Source organism: Pantherophis guttatus, chromosome 5 (genome assembly GCF_059756535.1).
Source record: "Pantherophis guttatus breed Tessera chromosome 5, ASM5975653v1, whole genome shotgun sequence".
NCBI lineage: Eukaryota > Metazoa > Chordata > Lepidosauria > Squamata > Colubridae > Pantherophis > Pantherophis guttatus.
This window is the reverse complement of record NC_142067.1, coordinates 58,283,250-58,305,806: the sequence shown is the minus strand read 5'-3', so window position 1 is coordinate 58,305,806 and position 22,557 is coordinate 58,283,250. Positions and strand designations below refer to the sequence as shown.

Below are 22,557 nucleotides of genomic sequence, written 5' to 3'. Positions count from 1 at the left end.
TCTCTTCTCTTCGAATCAACCATTAAAATGCCTCTAGCTATCTTCATTTTCTAATGACCTGCAAAATGAGTGTGTGTTTCTATCCTATCTTTTTTTGACAATGGGAAAACCAGTGGACATATTTTTGCAATCTTCTTGAGTAACAGCAACATTTCTGCTTCTTCCAATAGCATGGCTTCTCCTTGATGCTTCCATCATGCAACCCCTGTGCTTAATATTTGACAATCTATAATTATGTTATCCACTTTTGTCTTTAATTAAGAAATTAGGAAACAGAAATAATTAAAGCAGAAAAGACAGAGTAGCTATATAGTATCTTTTGACTGGAAATAATAGGAAGTATTTATTTGGACTAGGAATTACCTTCAACCATGACCAGAATCTTTAAGATAACCTTTTCTTTTCTTTATATCATCATTCCAATAAGATATTTGGACCAGTTGTGATACAGTGATCATCATGGAAATGGTGAGCCAAGGCATGAATGACCATGGGTGGCACCTCCGGATCCAGCAATAGAAGCAACTGGTACACAGGATGCATTTCTGCAAAAGGTCTCCTAGCCATCTGATCTTCAAGTACTGTAGAAGTTGAAAGTTTTGAAGGATCCTCAAGTTGTACTCCAGTTCCACACAGATGGATTTTTTATATTGTTAAATTTGTTTCTTTGTTTTGTTTTTTATTACTAATTTTAATGTGTTATTTTTGATTTAAGAATCCAGATAGTTTATATTTCATTTGCCAGTGGAGATAAACATCCTGCCTACCTGCTGGAAGAAAATGTTAGAGGATGCAAGTCCAGAATAATCTATAATCCTTAGCAAATGATATACATGACAATATCCAAATTGTGCTGGCCCTTGAAGCAACACCCCGAAATCATACAATGGTTCTGTAGTAGAGTATAGAGCCCCTTCCCATTTACTGTTACTATTTAACCCAGTTCCTGGTGTAATGTAACTTGTAACTTAACAAATTTGTTTTGGTTTGTTACTGCCTAAATTGTAGACAGTATTAATCTTGAACTGCTCACTCAATTTAAATGATATATTTAGGTTTTAATTACTTGGTACCCATAAGAAACTAATCCAGGTACTAACTATATGTAACAATTGTCAGTAATAAATATTTCAGATTTTGTTGGTAGATCTTTGACCTTTCCTGGTACAAAAGGTTATTGGACAAGTCTTCAGTTTTGACCAGCACTTAGAATTTATTGATGGGCTGCAAGAAAACATTACTTTAGATTCCTTACTCATTTTACACTCTCAAACAGATGGAATAAATATGTTATGTAAAAATGAATTTACATATTTTTTTAAAAAGTGCAAATGCATTGTAATTTTTAACAAAATCTGATCAGTTGGAAAAGGAAAGCTGCCTACCCCCATTAACCCTTAAGTCTTTCTATTTGAGGTTTAGGAAAACCATCTGGAGTTTTCACAATTTTCCCTTCTCTTTCATGTTCTCTTAATTTATAAAAGGAATAGTCAGCTGGCTAGACTCTAAATTCAGAACATTTCATTCTAGATTTTATTGACATTTTTCCATTTTATTTATCATTTTAAAACACTATTATCTGAGCCAACAGAAATACACAGCCATTCTATAAAAATTACATACATTTACAGAACAATGAGAAAGTTCAGATATCTTAATGACTATCAAATTAGAAGATGACTTGCATATGAAACATCAGTATGCATTTCTTTACATATCCGCAGTAGGCAGTATTATATTTAATTGGCAATACCAAGATCAAACTGTAGACCTAAAAGTGGCACAAGCATTGTGGTCCAACCTTATATGTCTTGCCAGAGCAACACCAGAGCTTTCTCTGTTCACCTTCACAATGCTTGGTTTCCTTTTACAATTCTAACTGCTTGTTCTACCAACTGTCTTGGAAACTTTCCCATTCAGTACAAAAAAGTCAGGACAGGATTTGATACTGACAGTGAGGACAGGAGTGGGATGCACAGCCTGTCTTCTCCGCCATGAATTATCTGAAAATGTGAAGAAATGACACCTGCATAGTGCTTGTATGTGACAGTAAATTCAGTTTCATATTATTTTTATAAGGTTGATGTCTGTATATAATACTCATAGAGGGCAAAGCTTGCTGTGAACTGTGGTGGAGTTTTAATTATGGATTTTGTTTTGTTTTTGGCATGCCATATGCCCAATGAAAATCACACAAATATTGCTATCTATTGAACAAATCACATTCCTATGAATTCAGGTAGCAATATTAAGGATCTAAATTAATCAAGACCCTACAACAGGGTAGAGATGCAAATCATATTCTTCTGTAGATTTGTCTCTTTTCACTCCTAAAATTTCATAAAAATAGAAGCACAAAAGAGCATTTAATATTAGAGGGAGTTTGATCCTGAGCCCCTGTTGCCTATGCAAACTTTGTTAGAGTTTGCAGCAATCCAACCAGCACACAAGTAAAGAATTCAGTAGGATTCATTTATAAAAGAAACTTCTTTATATACAGTAATATAAAGCATGATGCATGCTTTACAATACCCATGCAGCAGAAGCTAGAACCAGAACTCAGAATCCAGAAGTACAGAATCAATAATCACAGAAGCACTCATGTATATATATAGATCAGTGAACCTAAGCCACGCGCTCCGAGCCATCTGGGTCACCAAACAGTCCCCATTGACTGACCAGTTACCATGTCTATTCCAATTCATGAACCCTTATACACTGACAAACATTTTCCTGCAAATAATTTTTATGTAGGTTTACATTAAAAAAATAGATCCTGTACATGCAGTCTGATATGGCATACTGTAATCCATTCTGTCATCTAAGAATTCTACCATATCATTTTGCTTAATTTCATGTTTGTAGAATAATATGCTAACAAATGATAAGCAGTTAATTTATGTAGATGCATGTGTGAATCAAGCCAAAGTCTAATAGTGTAAAAGAATTTTAAAAAACGTGAAGTGGAAGCAGAGTGATATGGCTTTAGGGTGCACTGCAATGAAAATAGGATGCCTAATGTATCACCAAAGGGATAATGCACAGAAGAAAAAACATGCATGCACCATGCACAGAAGAAAAACAGTTAAACAACAATAAAAGTATTATTTAGCTGATCAAAAGTTAAAGCAGATTGCATGAAAAAGTGATGAGATCCTGCAGAGAATTGTTATTCTTTAGATCAGGGGTCCTCAAAATATTTAAACAGGGCCAATTCACAGTCCCTCAGACTGAGGGGGGGGCCGGACCGGCTGGGTGGGCATGGCTAGGTGGTCATGTGACTGGGTGGGTGTGGCAGTCCATTAAACAATACACACAAACTTTAATTTGTTTTGCTCCTGGGGCTGTTTTATTTGCTTTTGTTTGCATGTTGCTCTTTTGGTTGATTTTTCTTTTTACTAGATTGTTTTTTAAGTTGTTTAAGACTCTAGTGGTCCACTTCAGGAAACTCAGTTTTGCAGCAATTCTTCTCCCCCCTTTCTCTCCCCCCGCCCAGAGGGGCGGGGGGGAAGGAACCCCTGAACTAGTGCTGGGTGGTGGGAATCTGATGTCTGAAGGCCAAAGTGTGGCACACCAAAAACCACTGGCTGGTGGGGAGGCAGGGCAATCCTGCAGTTTCCCCAAAAGTAACACACCTCTTTTACTTGAAACTTGAAGAATAGTCTGGCCGGCAGGTGGGTGGCCCTCCTTCAATCCAGTCCTCCTGCAGCACTCTGCCAGCTATGTGGAGGCCTTGGGAGGCCTCCATGTACCCTGTTTTTGGCCTCCTGAGGCCTCTGTGCACCCGATTTTTGGCCTCCCCCACCTCCAGTAGCACACTGCTGGCCAAAAATGGGCCTGTTTTTGGCCTCCCAGGGCCTCTGTGTGCCCTGTCTTTGGCCTCCCCTGCCTCCAGTAGCACTCTGCTGGCCAAAAATGTTCGCCTTACCTTCTAGTTCCAGCCCACAGGACTCGCAAAGGTAAGTCCTGCACTCAGCTGAAGGGTGGGGGCCAGCGGGTGGGTGGGGCAATGTGGGTGGGGCAGCCTCGTGGTCCCATGCAGGCTGGGTTAATGGCTTTGGCAGGCCATATCCTGCCCACAGGCCATAGTTTGAAGACCCCTGCTTTAGATTATGGATGAACAAACATATTTTAAATTGTTTGAAACTAGATAGAGTGGGGATCAGTTATACTTCTCTAGGGGAGAAAATCCATAATCAGAATGCCACCATCTTGTCACTGTAGCCAAATTGTGAGCCAAACCCACAAACAGGACCACAAGCAAATCTCTTAATATATGGAGTAAATAGTATCAATGGGGACAGTTTTTAAAATATGTAGGTCCTAGATAACTTCATTATCTGTATCAGCTTTGATAAAGATAATGAAGTTGGATTCATTGTGCAATAGGACAATGCAAGGAAAAAAGAGCAAAAAATTGATAATGATTTATTTTGTGGTCATTGTGATTAGGAATGGATACTTATTATCTGATTCCCTAAACATTCTGATCAAGCCTGTGAGGCAAATCAGGTGAGCCTTAATTTTTCACAATATTAAACTGTCAGAATTCGAGAATCTAGCCCAATGATTACTCAGAGTCTTTAGTAGTATTTTAATGTACTTTTATTTATGTCTGTCTCTTGCAGGAGAAACAGGGAAGAACAAAGAACCAGGGAAGTTTCACTATATATACTGAGGAGGAGTGGTCAGAGGTAAGTGGGAGTGGTGGTAGTGATGACAACAACTAAGTGGGAGTTGACTATAGCTATATACAGTAACAAATATTAGGCATTTACATATATGACAGAACCCCCTCTAAATGCCTAAGATAGATGAATGTTTAACTTAGACCTTAAATACAAATGCTGTTTATTAGGTAAGGGTTTCGTAAGTATGTCCGCTATCTGTTCTTTTGTTTCACAATGAGTGGCTTTCAAAAATCCAATATTAGAGATCTGCCTTACATGCTTATGTTTAATATCAATGTGTCTGGATCTTTGACCCACTGCATCTGATCTAGAAATTTCAATTGCAGCTTTGTTATCTTCATAAATGGTGATGGGGTAACTGGGTTCATTCTATATGGTAGATATTAGGTCGTTGAACCATTTGAGATTATTAGAAGCCTTTGATAGGCACACAAAGTCAGCCTTAGTTGTAGATGTGGCAACCAAATTCTGTTTTCCAGTGTACCAATGTACAGGAAGAGTCATTGAGAAAAAGGATATACCCGGATGTACTTTTCCTACTCTTTATATCTCCTGCCCAATTGGCATCAGCGTAGCAGGAAAGTATGGGTCTTGTTGAAGTACTTGGTTCCCATTTTAGAAATGCGCTTGAACTATGTTTTAAATATTTAAGAATTCTTTTTACAGCTTCCCAATGATAAATTGTAGGTACCTATGTACCTAGATAATAGATTGACAGGTAATGCTATATCAGGTCTAGTCCAATTAGCTATATATAATAAAGACCCTATTGTTGACCTATATAGTTTGTTATTAGTAAAAGGTTCATCTTCGTTATGCATGTTTTTCACAAAGTCAGGATGCATGGGCGTGTCACAATATTTAGCTTCACTCATGTTAGATTTATCTATCAGTTCTAATATTTTCTCTTCTTGGGAGAGTTGAAACCCCTTTTGTGTTTGTGTGACGTGAACTCCTAAATATTTATTTATTTTTCCTAAAGATTTTAGAGAGAAGTGTTTGTTTAACTCTTGAGTGACGGTGTCACATTTATGTTTCTGTTTACCTATATATAGTATATCGTCTACGTAAATGAGAACATATTCTATAGATTCCTTATCTTTCTAGTGAAGAAACACATATCTGCAGGGGTGGCAGAAAAACCTATTGATTTGAGTATAGTGGACAAACAATCGTACCATTGCTTTCCAGACTGTTTCAGTCCGTATAGACTCTTATTCAAAAGCCAGGTATTGCCTTCTGTTGGGTATATTCCTGGAGGGGCTTTAACATATATCTTTTTGTCTAATTTGGCATGCAAATAGGCAGTTTGGACGTCTAATTGATACACATCTAATTTTAAAATGGAAGCAATTACTAATGCGCATTTCACGCTTTCTATCCTAACGGTAGGTGAATAAGTTTCTGTATAATCTTCTGGATATTTTTGGGCAAATCCCTGGGCCACTAATCTAGCTTTGTAAATTGTTTCGTTATTATCTAGGGTTTTTATTTTGTATATCCATTTTGTTCCAATCGGATATTTGTCTTTTGGTACTTCTGATGGAGTGTATACATCTAACTCTTTTAGGCTATTTAGTTCCTTTTTCATAGCTAGTTCCCATTTGTTTTTTTCTTCATGTGGTAATTTTGCTACCTTGTCATATGAGTTTGGGGCAGATTTTTCTTTGTGTATAGATATGATAAAGTCATTAATTTACTAGGTTTTTTATTTCTATTTGCTCTGGTGGGTCTATTTGGTGGAGTGACAGATTCATGAAGGTATCTTGCTTCTTTTTCAGAGAGAGTGTCTAATTTTAATGATGAATGGTTTTCTTTCCACTCCTTGATGTTAATCTCTCGATGATTGGGCTTGGTTATTTGATGTTCATCGTTTTCTACATTATTTGAACCTTGTTGACTGTCTGAAGTGTGTGTTGTATGAATTATTTCGTTTAGATGTATTTTTGACCAATTAGTGTGTTCATGGAATGTGGCTGATCTGGATACTACAAAGTTATTTTGATTATCAATGAATCTGTACCCTTTGGTGCCAGATTCATACCCCATGAAACTGAGTCTCCTGGATACCTTGTCCCCCTTTCTTCTGAGTTGTTTAGGTATAAGGATGTCAGCCGTAACCCCGAAAACATGCAGGTGTGATATATTGGGTTTCTTTTTATACATTAGTACATAAGGAGTTGAATTTATTGTGCTGAACCATAACCTGTTGATTGTATAATTGGAATATAGGAGGGCCTCTGACCAAAATGATTTTCCTAGTCCCGCATCCTCTAATATGCATCTCATCATTACCTGTAGTGTTCCATTTTTTCGTTCTACAATACTGTTTTGAAAAGCCGAAAAAGGACAAGATGTGTAATGTAGTATTCCCTGCTCTTTAAGCCACTTGGAGAAATCCTTAGACAGGAATTCTGAACCTCTGTCGGTCATTATTTGTTTTATTTTTGTATTATGTTGAGTTTCTACTCTTTTATGAAATTCTCTGAATTTATGATAAACTTCATTTTTGTGTTTGATGGTATATACAAATCCATAGCAACTGTAGTCGTCTACTATGGTTAGGAAAAACCTTTTCTTATACTTTATGGAAGGCTTAAATGGTCCAACTAAATCCATATGAACCAATTGGAAGATGGAATCAGTAGTGCGTACTGATTTTTTTGGTCTTGGTTTTGTTTTCAGTTTGGCAGATTTACAAATTGAACACTCAAGATAATTGCCACAGTTTTTTAATTTTAAACCATCAGTGTATTCCTTCATCTTTTGTACTGTGGGGAAACTAATATGTCCTAATTTCCTATGCAGAAGATGTGCACAGTCATCATGCAATAGTTTTCCTATTGAGGGCTTATTTCCTTGTGTTTCTAGTTGAATGTCTGTTTCTACATCGTTATCAATTACGGATGTTTGTTTTGGTGTTGTAAGTAAGTTGGTAGATAAGTGATTGATGTCTTTTGTGCTAAGGTATGGTAAGCCATCAATGATAATGGCCTTCCCAATGCTCTTTCCGTTTTTGTTCATGTAGATTTGGACTGCTTTGATCTTAATTTCTACATCTAAGTCTTGACTTAACCCTATGGCAGCTAGTATGTTATAGGGGATTTCAGGTGTGAGTAGGACCCCCTCTATTTTTCCAATTTCTGCTAAGGTTACATTACCTTTCCCAGTCACCTTGACATTTGTTTGATTGGCTACCTTGACCACGGAACTTTCTTTTGTAAATGATGATAGTAAATTGACATCGTAGGTGGTGTGGTTGATCGCACCTGAATCAATTAGCCAAATATTTTCTCCTTTGAGATGTTTACTAGGGTATCCCTGCTTTGTGAGTCCATATAGTGAGCTTGAATATCTCTCTCTGGATCTATCTCTATGATCTTTTCTGTTGTTGGGATTAGGGGAGTCTCTGCATTTAAATCTGCGTTCCGGGAAATGTTTGTATCTGTATTCTGGTTTATCTCTATGTTGATTGTGTTCCCTACTTCGAATGACTTTGGGACAGTCTCTTTTGTAGTGGTTTTTGGATCCACATATGTAGCACTCTGGTGGATGACTATATCTATCTGAGGGACTTGACTTTCTATCTATTTTGTGTTCCCTGTGTGACATATAGCGATCCTTCCTCAAATTATCTTCAGCAATCAGTTTGCTTGAGAGGCTCTCTATGGATAAATATTCTATGCTAAGGCTATCTATCTGTGATATGAAAGTATCCCAGCTTTGATCTAAAGAATTAATAACAATACTCTTCATGCTTTCATCTGTTATGTTCTCACCTCTTTGAATCAACTCTGCTCTAGTAGCATTAAGTGTAAGCAAATGTTCGCTCATAGACATTCCTGTTTTAAGTTTTGCTGAGTGGAACTCCCTGGAGATTCTAGTAGTGGTTGCCCTACTTCTGCTGTAAAATAGATTGAATAATTTTTGTATCATTTCAGGTACAGTTAGGTGGTGACTTAAACTGGAGTAAATACAAGGGGATATGCTAGCAATTAACAAGTAGAAAGCTCTGTGGTGTAAACAGTCTATCTCAAAAGACCAGGGTTTTCTGGTGGGTTAGTAATTAGAAATAAAATGTTCTCTTTTTAAAAAAAGACTTGCAGCTGTTGATTCTACTCTAACAAATTAGTTCCATCTAGTTTCAGTTTAGGAAAGTCAATGGGTAAAGTTCCAGTGTTGTGTGGTGTATTACTTACTGGCAGGCGCTGTCCATGGTTAAGTATGTGAGGAAACTCACAATATGGTATTGGAATGCTGTTTGGTAGTCTGTATTGACTTGCTTCTATGTTTCTCTCTTCTTTCATAAGTGGTCGGTTCTGCGCATGCTCAGCTCCCATTTTCGCTCTGTAGTCATCAGGGAAGGATCTCTCCATAGGAGCTCCCAGTTGAAGGCCCGATTCGCCTGGGTAGAGTCTCGGTTCCGGCTTAGGGGTCCTTGGAAGAGCGGAGAGGTTCTGGATTGTCACGTGGGTTGCCTGGATGTCCCTCTGGATCGTTGCGTGGCCTGTGAAGCCTGCAGCCACAGGAGAAACAGCTGGGAAGTCTGGTCTTGCGTTCCGTTCGTCAAGCGGGAGTGGGTTGAAGATGTCGTCTGCTGCCGGATCGAGGTGTCCCTTTGGTGTCTGCTGGACCAGTAAGTATTTTGATTGCCCTCTGGGGATCAGTGTGGTCACCGCTTGCTGTCCGTGGGTGTCCCAGGGAAGTAGCGCTGATATCGGGAGTTTGGTGTTGTTGTAGGGCCCCCTTGTATAGACTTCGGTTATGTCTGCTTGGATTTGGCTAGTTTTTGGAGTGTTTGGAGGCGTTTTGGGAAACTTTAGATTTTTGCCGAAGGCTGCGGTTAAAGTTTGCATGGCCTTCTCGATATCGTCTTTACTGGGTAATCTTTTGGGGGGGTCATAGTCATCTTCCTCGCATTGTTCATCGCTGTTGGATATGTTTTCTTGCGAGTAGCCCTTAGTTCCCGCCTCATTATTTGAATTTAGGGGCCCCTTCAGTGATTGGTCGGCCATTTTTGATGGGATTACTGTCCAAGATGGCCACCGCGAAAAAGGCACGAAAGTTGTTTCGGCCTTTTCTGTGGGTGATAGACAAATGGGTGAGTCTCTTACCGGGTAGAAGTCTTCTTGTTCTGGTTCTGGATCAGATTCGTTAGCCTTAGTCGCTGCTCCACAGTCTTTAGGTCTTGGAGTTTCACAATTAGGTCTTGTTCGCCCGGAGTGTTTTTGATCATTTCTAGCAGGTTTTTTTCTGAAGTTATCTTCTTTGTTTGGAGAGACTTTAACAAGGATTTATTTTTCTTCTCCTTTTGTCGGAGTTTCCTTCTGGGTGTTGTTTTCAGGTGATAGTTGGGCTGCCATCTTTTGTGCAAAGGCCCGAGTAACGGTTCTTTTTCTTCTGGATTTTTGAACTTCGTTGTTTTCAGACATATCTGGATGTAGTTGGACTGTTAACCATCCTCTGCTACCATATTTGTCAGAATTCGAAGATCTAACCCAATGATTACTCAGAATCTTTAGTAGTATTTTAATGTACTTTTATTTATGTCTGTTCTCTTGCAGGAGAAGCAGGGAAGAACAAAGAATCAGGGAAGTTTCACTATATATACTAAGGAGGAGTGGTCAGAGGTAAGTGGGAGTGGTGGTAGTGATGACAACAACTAAGTGGGAGTTGACTATAGCTATATACAGTAACAAATATTAGGCATTTACATATATGACATAAACCAAGGAATTTGTTCTGCAACAAATAGCTTGCTTTTCCTGGTTTGATGCCCTCAAAGAAAGATGATTTGCTGTGGAGTCCCATTTATTAATTATCCTTTCAGAGCAGAGTAGAATAAAATGAGTTACAATAAACTTGGAAAAAAAGTTAGTGTACTCTCTCCAATCAAAACAGATCTTCATTTATTCCAATACTTATTGACTGAATTTTAAATGTTTCCAAAATCGGTAATCCCAATTTCTAGTTCCGAAGCATGGCTTTAATCTGCTTTTTAAAGTATTTTTTAAGAAATGGGGGAAATTCTTGTGATTTATTTGGCAGTATTCTGACACCATTAGAAACACTTTCTCTTTTAACTTCAAAAACAGGAATTTAAACCATTTCTTGCTCTAGGTTGTTAATTAGGTGTAGGCTATGGCCCACTGCACTTTCTCAGCTTTCACATTTGATGTGTGGGAAAGGCAGGAGAAAGGTGCTGCTACCAAATAATATCTATACTGTACTGTACTATACTATACTATACAGTCTGCAACAACAACATTGTGGCAGTGGTTAATGCTGATATTCCAGGTTCCTGTCAATCATGTCCTCTCAAGATATTTTGTTCCATTCCCACCTTCCCATATTTTTAAAATCCAATTCAACAACTATCAGTAAACATACTGCTCAGGTTGTCATTTAGCTTGAAGTTGTTATATAGTTTTTCAGACAGGAGAAGAGTTCAGTCTTGACATTTCTGCTCTGACAACCTCCAGTTTTCCTTGGATACGGAGCCTGAGATTTCAGCTCAGAGGTTTACTACCCCTGCTATTCCTGAGATTCCAAAATGGACGTCCCCTTCTTTCATGTATGGGCTTTTTCTTGACTTGGGTGGCCAAGATGCTTTGTTCTTCATTCTAATGCTCCCTCCCTCTCAGGTGGATTATTTTAAGACATGGGACATTTCTTCCTGGTAGCCTTACAACTTTATCACAGAGACTCACCTAACCTAAAGCTTCATTTAGCAAATTCTGTTTTGATGGAATAGAGTATATGCCAGGATAACAACAGCAACATGTCTTTTACTTCTTGTTACTACAGTATATGCTGCAGTTGCTTTCTAGCATTATTAAGATGGCAATTTAGGCGGATATTTTATTTAAATTTAGACAGAAGAGAGTGGGTTTATTTGGTCCATTTTTGCCTCTGGTTTATGTAGTAGATTTAGGCAAATTATAATATACAAGTACAAGGAAGCCACAGCTTGTTATCAGGACTATTACGTACTTACATCATAGTACAGGTAGTCCTCAACTTATGACCACAATTTAGCCCAAAATTTACGTTGCTAAGTGAGATATTTGTTAAGTGAGTTTTGCCCCATTTTATGACCTTTCTTGTGACAGTTGTTAAGCTAATCATTGCTGTTGTTAAATTAGTAACATGGTTGTTAAGTGAATCTGGCTTCCACATTGACTTTGCTTGTCAGAAGGTCACAAAAGATGATCACATGACTCCAGGACACTGTAACTGTCATAAATATGAACGAGTTGCTAAACATCCAAATTTTGATCATGTGACCATGGAGAACAAGCTGACCTTTCAATACTGGTAAGACTGGTACTTAAATGAGAAGATATTTGACAGCTTTCTGGTGGTCTTTTGGGGAATTCAGGATTCAGGGTTGTTGCAATTCCTGATGATGGGAGCAGATCTTATATTTACATGATTTCTCCTTCTATGGATGCTGGAAGCCAGTTCCAGGGCTACAGGCCAAGTCTATGGCACAAAATAATATAATCTGTGAGCTGTGCATAAATGGAACCTTACTACCACTAGCATCTTGTTTGCTAACACCTTTTTCTTGTGAGAAAAACACTGGCAATAAATCTCTGAATATCAATAATACTAATAAAAACTATCTATCTATCATCTATCTATCTATCTATCTATCTATCTATCTATCTATCTATCTATCTATCTATTGTTGTGATATTACAATATATACAACACAATACCCTATTATTAGTTTCTGTATGTATTATAAAGACCACTAATATGAATTAAGCATTTAAACATCTAAACCTGCCTATCATTAATAGTTCAGGAGAGTTACCAGTAGCTGTTTTATTCATTGTTGAAGAAAAGTTTTATATCAATAGTTAATTGTCAATTGTAAGTTTAAGTATTTTTCTGAATCCACAAGAACATTAAACAGAGGTAACAGTACTTCTGTTTTTCTGAAACACTTGGAAAGTTTGTTTGAGACAGAGTTAAGTATATCTAGAATACAAGTAGTAGTATGTCTCTCAAAATATTTTACAGTTCTCTCTTTTATTATTATTATTGTCTTAAGCTGTAAATTCAAGGCTATGCAGCACTCTACCCAATAGTCAAAGTACACTATTCAATTAGCATTTACAAACAGGCTCAAAAAAGTTTACATGTAAAGAAAAGTACACTGAATACTAACTTATTGAAATAAATCTTAAAAAGAAAAGTGAATGTGCAGCAAAAAAAAAGTGAGTGGAAAAATAAGAGTTGGAGTAATAGTAAACCATGTGACCCAACTGTAAACATGTATCATGGAAAGATCAAGCAACATTTCTAAATATCTTCTAAGATACAATTCTAAAAAAGAAGCATCAATGAGCATAGCATGATCTACTTTCATAACTAACAGAGCACTTTAAACACTATCTGTGCAAACTTGCATTGTGATTCTCTGGACACATCTGGAAATTGAAAGTTATTTCCCTGTTGATTAAAAGCATCAAAATCACATACAGTAATTGACCTAATTTTATTGTTAATTTGTTTAACTAGAAACTTAAATATCTACGCTAGGCAGTAACAAACATTTCTCCTAAATATCTTTGCATTGACATAGTCCTCCCTTTTACAGAAAGTTGAACATTTATCTTTTGGGATCGTTAAGGATTCCTTGGTTCTTACCAGAGAGAAGCAGAAAGGAAGAGAGAGAATACTACAAGGCTTGTATGGAAAATCAGGATGAGGATTACAGTTTATCTTTCAGGGAACAATCTAGGCTGATGAGTGGCACTACCATTCATTCTAACTTGGAAAATAGTATTAGAGGAAATGGAGATAAAATGGAACTGAAATTAATCTCAAAGCATGCATAATATTCTTTGGGATTAGCGCAAACCTCCCTCTTGTCTCTTATGTCTTGTTTCATTGGCGTTCTTTTAGTTTACTGGTTGTATATATCAATATACACAATTACTTCAAAACATGCTAAAGAAAGAACTGGAACTATAATAGATGTCATCTTTGTCACAGAGCAGCATACTGATAATTCTTTCAGAAAATTTTATGTAGTTGTTGAAAAACATGCTAGATAAACCCTGTGGAAATTTGTAGCATAGCTTCCACTTTTCTTTTAGAAACACAAATAATGTGAAACACTGGCTATTCATTAAGAACAAAAACATTTTTAAAAAAATCATATGTTTTGCTGGAAACAAATGCAGATGCTCTGTTCCTATTGGTCATTTGAGTGAGACAAATGTTTCACTTATTAAAAAAAAAAAATTCCACCTGCAAATTTAAGAAATGACTGAAAATTGCATTCAAATTAGTAACTGTTATCTTTAAGTTTATAGCATGGAAATTTGCATTTTAAAAGCCTATACCAGGGAAATTTATGTGTCAAAGAATGAAAGTACTTTCATTTGTATTTTTTAAAAATGTTCTTAATTAGTTTATGTTAATATTAATGTAAATTAGAAGACAGAACATAGAAAACCCCAGATATAAATTGTTATAAATTTTTCTATATTTTAATGCAAAGGAAAATCCCCAATGAAGTCAACTTCTGTGGGATTTCCAGCAAATTGCACATGCTTGATATAATGCCACCGCACCTCAACCAATCCCAAAGAATGCTACTGTATTGCCAATGGTATTCAAAGTTTATGAGCAGTTTAAAAGTGGAATGAGAAGGTTGTACTTTCCTGCTCTTCTTCAGGCAGAGGTAATCCCTGTAACAAAAAAATATATTTCAAAGCCACATCAGAACTCTGATTGAAATAGATTTGTAAAACAGTTTCAGCCAAGGATGGAGTTCTACTGGTATCACCAAACAATTTTGGCTATTCTTGGAGAAAGCTAAGAAGTATCTGATCTCATTAATATTTAAATAGGAGCCACCAGGCAATCCCAGGTCTGTAGACTAAACAAAGAAACAAACAATCTGGAAAAAAGCAATGGCAAACCATTTTTATGTTGTTGCCAGGAAAACTACATGGAGGTGCCTATCAAGTTCTTTGTCTTAACTGGACTAACATCAGGCACCTGCAGGAGTATTTGTAGTAATGGACATCTGTGGGAATAGTAGTATAGAAATATACCTACATATTAGAATTATCCGTAGGCCTTGCCACAGCAGGGAAATAGGATGTTGACGTCAGCTGGAAAGTCCCAACTGCTCAGGCCAGAAAATGCCTACATGACTACTCTCGTACCAGCCTGTGAAAGGCTTATGTAATTATTATCACATGAGTGTATGCAACCCGATCATGTAACCACCCCCCGCCCACCTTGCTATGATGCTGTATAATGAGCTTGAGGAATTTCTAATAAAAGGGGGTCACAGAGTCAGCTCTGGGCTCTCATCCCGAGATACCTGTTTGCGTGTCTCATTTCTCTCATGGGAGACCATCACAACTGGTGACCCCAACGTGATCTCGTGAAACGGATACGTCTCAATGTGATTCCGTAAGGGAATACATCCCTGCCGACCCTCTACTTATCGCCTGGAATAGGCACGGTGCACCCGACGACGTCGCTGGCGACTGACTCTTCTTTCTCGTAAGTATGGGGAGTGGAATGTCTGCAGCTCAGAAAACTCATGTAGAAGAGTTGAGACAATTGGGCAGGAAAAAATACCTCTCCTCAAGAACAAAATTTTACCAAATCTCTTTCTAAAAGTGAGGCTGTTAAATTACTTGCTTATGTGTGGGCTCAATGTCCGTCCTATCCAAAGGGCGGATCTCTAAAAACGGAGACGTGGAAGAAAATTGGCGAAGTCTTCCACCAACCTCCTCGGGCGCCGCCTGACATTCTGTGCCTTTGGAAAAAAGCCTATACCTTGATTCAAAACCACGCTGATTCGCCTCACCAGCTTTTATTAGATCCGCCGCCATACCGGACTCCTTCGGTCATGGTGACTACCCCGCTGCCCTCGGCTGTGAGCCCCCTTTCACCCATGGCCCCCGAAGCCCCAGTTCCCCTTGCTGCTCCCCCCGCTCCTGTTTCTCAACCTGGTCTTATTCGCGGGGCATACCAAAAAGCCTTAAAATCCAGCACTTTAGATGCTGCTGATCTAGCCGACACCAAGTTGTTCCCGGTCATTTTTCAACAAGCTCCCACCAGCGGCATTCTTGTTGACTGGGAACCCTTGCCTCTGCAGATGATTAAAGAATTAAAAAAGGCAACTACGGATTATGGCATAGCCAGCCCCTATACCAGGGGTTTGTTGAATGCCATTGCTGGTAACTATCAAATGTTGCCTCAAGATTGGAAAGACTTGCTTAGAATGCTATTGACCGGCACACAATATGTTGTTTTTGAATCAGAATTCAAAAGGGAAATCCAAACAAGAGTTCTTCGCCCAGGTTTTCAATGGACCATTGACCAACTCTTTGGGGAAGGTGCTTTTGCTAACATTAACGCTCAGGCTCACAATCTAACCCGCCCCCTCCGTTTCCTGTCATTAGCTCTGCTGTTCTTTCTGCCTTAACTCATGTCGATGATCGAGGCACCCCAACCCAATCCTTTTCTGCTATTCGCCAGGGGGCAACAGAGTCATACGCTGACTTCGTTAACCTCTTGCAACTTGCGGTAACCCGCCAAATTTCCAACCAAGAAGCGGCAAAAGAAATTTTGATGAAACTTGCTTTTGAACATGCGAATGCGGATTGTCAATCTGTTCTCAAGCCATTAGTCTCTAACCCGGCCTCCACTCTGGCAGATTTTCTTAAAGCTTGCTGTGTTATCGGCACCCAAACCTACCAGATGGATGCATTGGCTGCAGCCCTAAAAAAGGGGAACCAACCTCAAGGCACTTGTTTCAATTGCGGAAAACCTGGCCATTTCAAAAAACAGTGCCGAGCCCCGGGTGGCGGCGCTGCCCGCCCCCTACCTAACTCCAGTGCCAAACCGAAGACGGTATGCCCTAAATGTAAAAAGGGCTACCATTGGGCCAATCAACGTCAAACTTTCCCTCAGAATCAGGGAAACTAATAACGGGGCTTGCAGCTAGCCCCCCCTCTAAAGGCTGCACCCTCTCTTTCCTGTGGCGACATTTCCTTCTCTCCTGTCGCTTCCTCTCTGCCTTCCACCCCGCCCTGCTGCCAAGGCACAGATCTGAAACTTCTTGCTGACACTTCTGTTGATTTTCCTAATCTCCTTGTTGTCGCAGACGCCCAGTTGCCCGGCCCGCTCCCACCGGATGTTACTGCAACTGTTCTCCCGGTGGCGGCAGCCCGCCAACGAGGCATCTTTGTCCTTCCTTCCGTGATTGATCCTCCACCCCAAAATTGTGTTCAGATTCAATTCTATACCAATGTCCCTGTATTGGCGAAAAAAGGGCATATTGTTGCTTGGTTGGTACTGTTACCTAACCCTCAACTTCCTCAATGTTTCTGGCACCCCAGGGTCAACCGCCGCAAGTTGGCACTTTTCTGCTTCTCCTACAGACTCTCCACGACTGCAAGTTTATTATCGCCGTCTTCCAGATCCTACGTGGAAAGGCCCGGCCTCTCTTGTCACCTGGGGTCGGGGCTACGCTGCAGTCGACGACAATGGTGAAATTATATGGACTCCTGCTCGCTATGTTCGTCCATATATGGTCATTTAACCATGTCATTGTGACCAGTGATCCAGGGACATGGGCCAGCAACACATTTGTGAGAGATTTGAACAAGGCTGCTTTACTTCTCAATAAAACTAACTGTTGGATTTGCATGCACATCCCCTCTGATGGAAAAACAGGCTTGGCATTTCATAGTGTGCCTTTCAATGAGACCGGATGGACACTCCTGTGGCTCTACACAACAGCCCTGCTTAACCACACGTATGCTGTCCCTACGCGGATTTTAGAGCCAGCCCGTTGTTGTTTCAGAAGCGCCGGCCTGTCCACTAATGCCACATACATGGGGACTTATACCAATTGTTATCAGACCATTACATGGAACTCGGCGGCCAGATGTTCGCATAAAAAAAAACTATCTGACAAAAGTTACTAACACCAAAAACAACACTACAGAATACATTTCCAATCAATGGACCAATGTCAGCACATACTGGGCTTGTTCCAGTATGGAAACCATTGTGACATTCGCCAATATTTCCTCGAGGGCCGCCTCCGCAATAAGAGGATCACCATGGATGATCAACCACTGACACTGGGTGGCTCATTAAAAAACTCAGATATCCAGAGGCATCTTGCCCAATCTCGGGGTGGCAATGAACTATCGGGATCTTCATTTATTAAATAATTGGACAATACATATGTTCATCGAGACTATCAAGGTGCTGAAGCTGATGAACAAAGAACTGGCTGAAATCAGGGAGGTGGTCTTACAAAACCGATATGCCTTAGATATTATGCTAGCAGCTAAAGGAGGCGTTTGTGCCCTCATACACTCACATTGTTGTGCCTATGTATCTGATTATCAAAAACAATCCCTTATCATCTGATGGATCTGGCACCATTGACATCTGGGCTGCCCTTTGGTCATGGCTCCCGGATGGTTCTTGGTTGAAATCAATTATGCCAACTATTGTATCTATAATCGTACTGCTTGTTTTGCTTTGTTGCTGTATCCAATGTCTCCCCTCCCTTCTGCAAATGTGCAAAGGTTTTATTCCCTCCAATAGGAAGGACGTCCTGATAAGTGAAACCAAAGCCCTTCTGGAACTGGAGGAAGCCCATCTCAACAAAACAGAAAAGGAGGAGATGTGGGAATAATAGTATAGAAATATACCTACATATTAGAATTATCCGTAGGCCTTGCCACAGCAGGGAAATAGGATGTTGACGTCAGCTGGAAAGTCCCAACTGCTCAGGCCAGAAAATGCCTACATGACTACTCTCGTACCAGCCTGTGAAAGGCTTATGTAATTATTATCACATGAGTGTATGCAACCCGATCATGTAACCACTCCCCGCCCGCCTTGCTATGATGCTGTATAATGAGCTTGAGGAATTTCTAATAAAAGGGGGTCACGGAGTCAGCTCTGGGCTCTCATCCCGAGATACCTGTTTGCGTGTCTCATTTCTCTCATGGGAGACCATCACAGACATCACTTCAAAATGGCAAGTGTGACTGAGTGAATGAAGTTCCCTCTGTATTTGATCTACCATATTTTTTGGAGTATAAGACACACTTTCCCCCCCCAAAAGAGGCTGAAAATTTGGGTGCATCTTATACTCCAAATGTAGCTCCTCCCACCTGCCGGCCTCCACCCTTCAGCCTCCATGCGTCCTCTTCCTGCCTGCAGAGATTGCCATTGACAATGGCTTGTGTTTTGGGGCTCTGTGCGTCGCGTTTTCAGCCCCCAAATGCTCCATTTAAGAGCCTTTCAAAGCTGTGGGGATCGCCAAAGCACATTGCCACCAATCACCTCCTGAAAATGCGACCCATTTGGAGGCTTAAAATGCGATGCACGGTGCCCAAAATGGCTATCTGGAACAGCTGCTACCATCTCTTACCCACTCTGAGCTTCACTGGATGACCAGCTTTGCTTTTGAAGCTTTTTTTCAGCCCTAATGAGGCACTAGCGAGTGAAGCGATCTTCCACATTTAGCCTGCTTTTCTCATTACTTCTCTCTCTGACAATCAGCTGTGCTTTAGAAGCTGTTTTTTATCCCCAATCAGGGGATAAAAGTTTGCTCAAAACCAGCAAACTAATGTGCTGAAGATGACCAGACTAAGGGTGCTAGCCAGATGAATACCTGGTAGGTAGAATTTTTTTCCCCTATTTTCCTCCCCCAAAACTAAGGTGCATTTTATACTCTGGTGTGTCTTATACTCTGAAAAATATGGTATTTGTTATATAGTCCTAGACCTAGACTTACAACCTCAAGTGAGCCCAAATTTTCAGTCATTAAGGTAGTTGGTAAATGAGTTGTGCCTGATTGTATGACTTTTTCACCACAACTGTTAAGCAAATCACTGTAGTTATTAAGTGAATCATAGAGTCATTAAGCAAAGTTGCTTTCTCCCCTTTACTTTGTTGGAAATCAGCTGGGAAGATTACAAATGGTGATCACATGACCCTAGGACATAAATACATGCCAGTTGCCAAACATCCAAATTTTGATTATGTGACCATGGGGATGCTGCAATAGTTGTAAGTATGAAAAATGATCATAGTCATTTTTTTCAGTGCTCTTGTAACTTTGAATAGTCACTAAACAAATGGTTGTAAATTGAGGACTACCTATACATGTGCTATGTTTGTGATTGTTAAATATTGTAATATTGAAAGGGGACAGGAATTTGTTCATCTAGTCACACCTACCATTTTGAAACTAGTGACCTTCACTTAGATGTCCCAGGCACCAAACTCATTTCCACCATCTTTTATGGATGCCTGATGGAATCTGTATGGATAAATATTAATTAACATTGACATTGTTTGGATTCATATATTATGACATCTAGGGCTTATTTAACCATAGTTTATCACAACTAGATTCACCACATAAAAAAATCTTACCATGTTTACAAACTACAATGCTATGGGGTTCTGGGATTATATTAAATCACAATTAAATTACAGCATAGATTACTGAATCCAGGAAGAAGGTCAAGATAATGCATCAGAAATTGTTCTGTAACTACTAACGCTTATTTTTTTTTCTTAGTGTATGCTCTGTTTTCATTAGAACAACATTTTAAACCCATGCATGCATGATCAAAGCCATTCCAATAGAAGTCCTTCTTATTGTAGGTTTTGGACTAAAGGATATTGGGCACTCCAATATCCTTTAGTCTAGACCCCAAGGTATCACCGATTCGATTAAAACCCAGGAGGGTTCCCTTTGCCCAAGATCGATAATGAACTTGATAAACTGATCTGGCAGGGTATTCTCGAGCCAATTGACCATGTGAAGTGGGAAATCCCTATTGTCATCCCAGTCAAAAGTGATGGCTCTGTGGGCATCTGTGCTGATTATAAGTGCACATTGAACAAGGCCCTGCAGCAGAGTGCATACTCAGTATCCATAGTTCAGCACCTTTTGCATTCCCTGGGCTCTGGAAGGATATTTGCAAAATTGGACCTCGTGCAGGCATATCAGCAGCTGCTGGTAGATGGTGCTACTGCTGAGGCCCAAACCATTGTCACACATAGAGGGGCAATCAATTGCCACCATTTACAATTTGGCGTTAGCGTTGCCCCGGGTCTTTTCCAGAGTGTGATGGAAAGACTATTGCAGAAAATTTCCGGGGTAGTACCATACTTCGACGATGTTCTAATCACTGCTGGTGACAAACAGCAGCTTCGCTCCCATTTGAGGGAGGTGCTGTCAAAATTTAGGGCTGCGGGGCTCCGTGTAAAAGGCAACAAATGCCAGATCAGGGTTCCTGAAGTTGGATTCCTGGGGTACAGGATAAATGGGGAAGGTATACATCTGACCCAAAGCAAAGTCAGGGCGATCCAGGAAGCTCCTGCCCCAAGGAACCAAACTGAACTTCAGGTTTTACTGGGATTGCTCAATTTTTATACTGTATTTCTAAGAAATAAGGCCACCGTTGCTGAACCATTCCACAAACTATTGATGAAGAAAAGCATTTGGGTCTGGGGCCACATGGAAGCTGCCGCATTTGCTGACAGCTTTTTAATCCAATATAATGACAACTATTGCTGGTTCTCATTTGCAATGCCTCTCCGTTTGGTATGGGGGCTGTGCTGAGCCATTGTCTCCCTAATGGAACTGAGTCCCCGGTCGCCTGCTTCTCCAGGACGTTGTCCAGCACAGAGAGGAACTATAGCCAACTGGACAGGAAAGTGCTGGCTGCTGTGGTCGGAGTCAAGCGGTTTCATTAATACTTGTTTAGGGGGGGATTTTGAATTGGTGATGGACCACAAACCCCTTTTGGGACTTTTGGCGGGCGACAGACCCACACCGGTGGCACTGTCCCCTCGTTTTACTCAGTAGGACATTTTCCTGTTGGCGTACTCCTATCAACTGATTCACCGGCCCAGAAAGACTTTGGGACATGCCGACGCTCTCAGTAGGTGCCCCTTGCTTGACTTGCTGGACGACCTGACCCTGGGGATTCCTGTCCTCCTTATTGACTGCCTGGACTCTGGCCTCGTGACTTCTGCCGTTGTGTGGCAAGTCCCTCGGCTAAAGATGCAACATTCAAAAAACTTTTGAACTGGGTTTGGAGGGGGTGGCCAAAGGGCCCATTTGGTGCAGAGTTTAAGCCATTCGCAATGCAACAACATGAGATATCGGCACAAGGAGGTTGTTTATTATGGGGAGACCAGTAATTATACCGCCAATTCTAAGGTATTCGGTACTGTCTGCATTGCATGAGGGACATCCAGGGATTGTCCGGATGAAAGCCCTGGCTCGTAGTTTTGTGTGGTGGCCCAATATGGATCAAGAGATACAGGAATGGGTAGCAAGGTGCCAACCCTGTCAGGAGTCACAACCTGTTCCCCCCAAGGCACCTATCAAAGAGTGGGATCGCCCAAGGGCCCCCTGGTCAAGGATCCACATTGATTTTGCTGGGCCCTTCCATGGCCAAACCTTCTTAGTGGTCGTGGACGCCTATTCCAAGTGGATGGAAACTATCCTTATGGGCTCCACTATGGCAGAAGCAGTAATCAAAGTACTCCGCAAACTATTCACAACTCACAGTCTCCCTGATGTCCTCGTATTGGACAATGGCCCATAATTTATGGCCACCCAATTTGAGGGATTCCTAGCAGAATTAGGAATACGCCATGCCCTCATAGCACCCTTTCATCTGGCCAGTAACAGACTGGCTGAAAGGTCTGTAAGATTGGCCAAGGAGGCACTGAGCAGATTGGCACCTGGGGATTAGCAAGCAGGTAGACAAATTCCTCCTGTACCAACACATAACACCCAGTGTGGTCACAGGCAGAAGCCCAA

At 40.3% G+C, this 22,557-nt stretch overlaps 1 pseudogene; it reads left to right on the top strand.

Moving 5' to 3' along the window:
- Positions 1–15,582: 15,582 nt before the first annotated feature.
- LOC148113395 (endogenous retrovirus group K member 8 Gag polyprotein-like) lies at positions 15,583–16,758 on the top strand (annotated as a pseudogene).
- Positions 16,759–22,557: the final 5,799 nt, after the last annotated feature.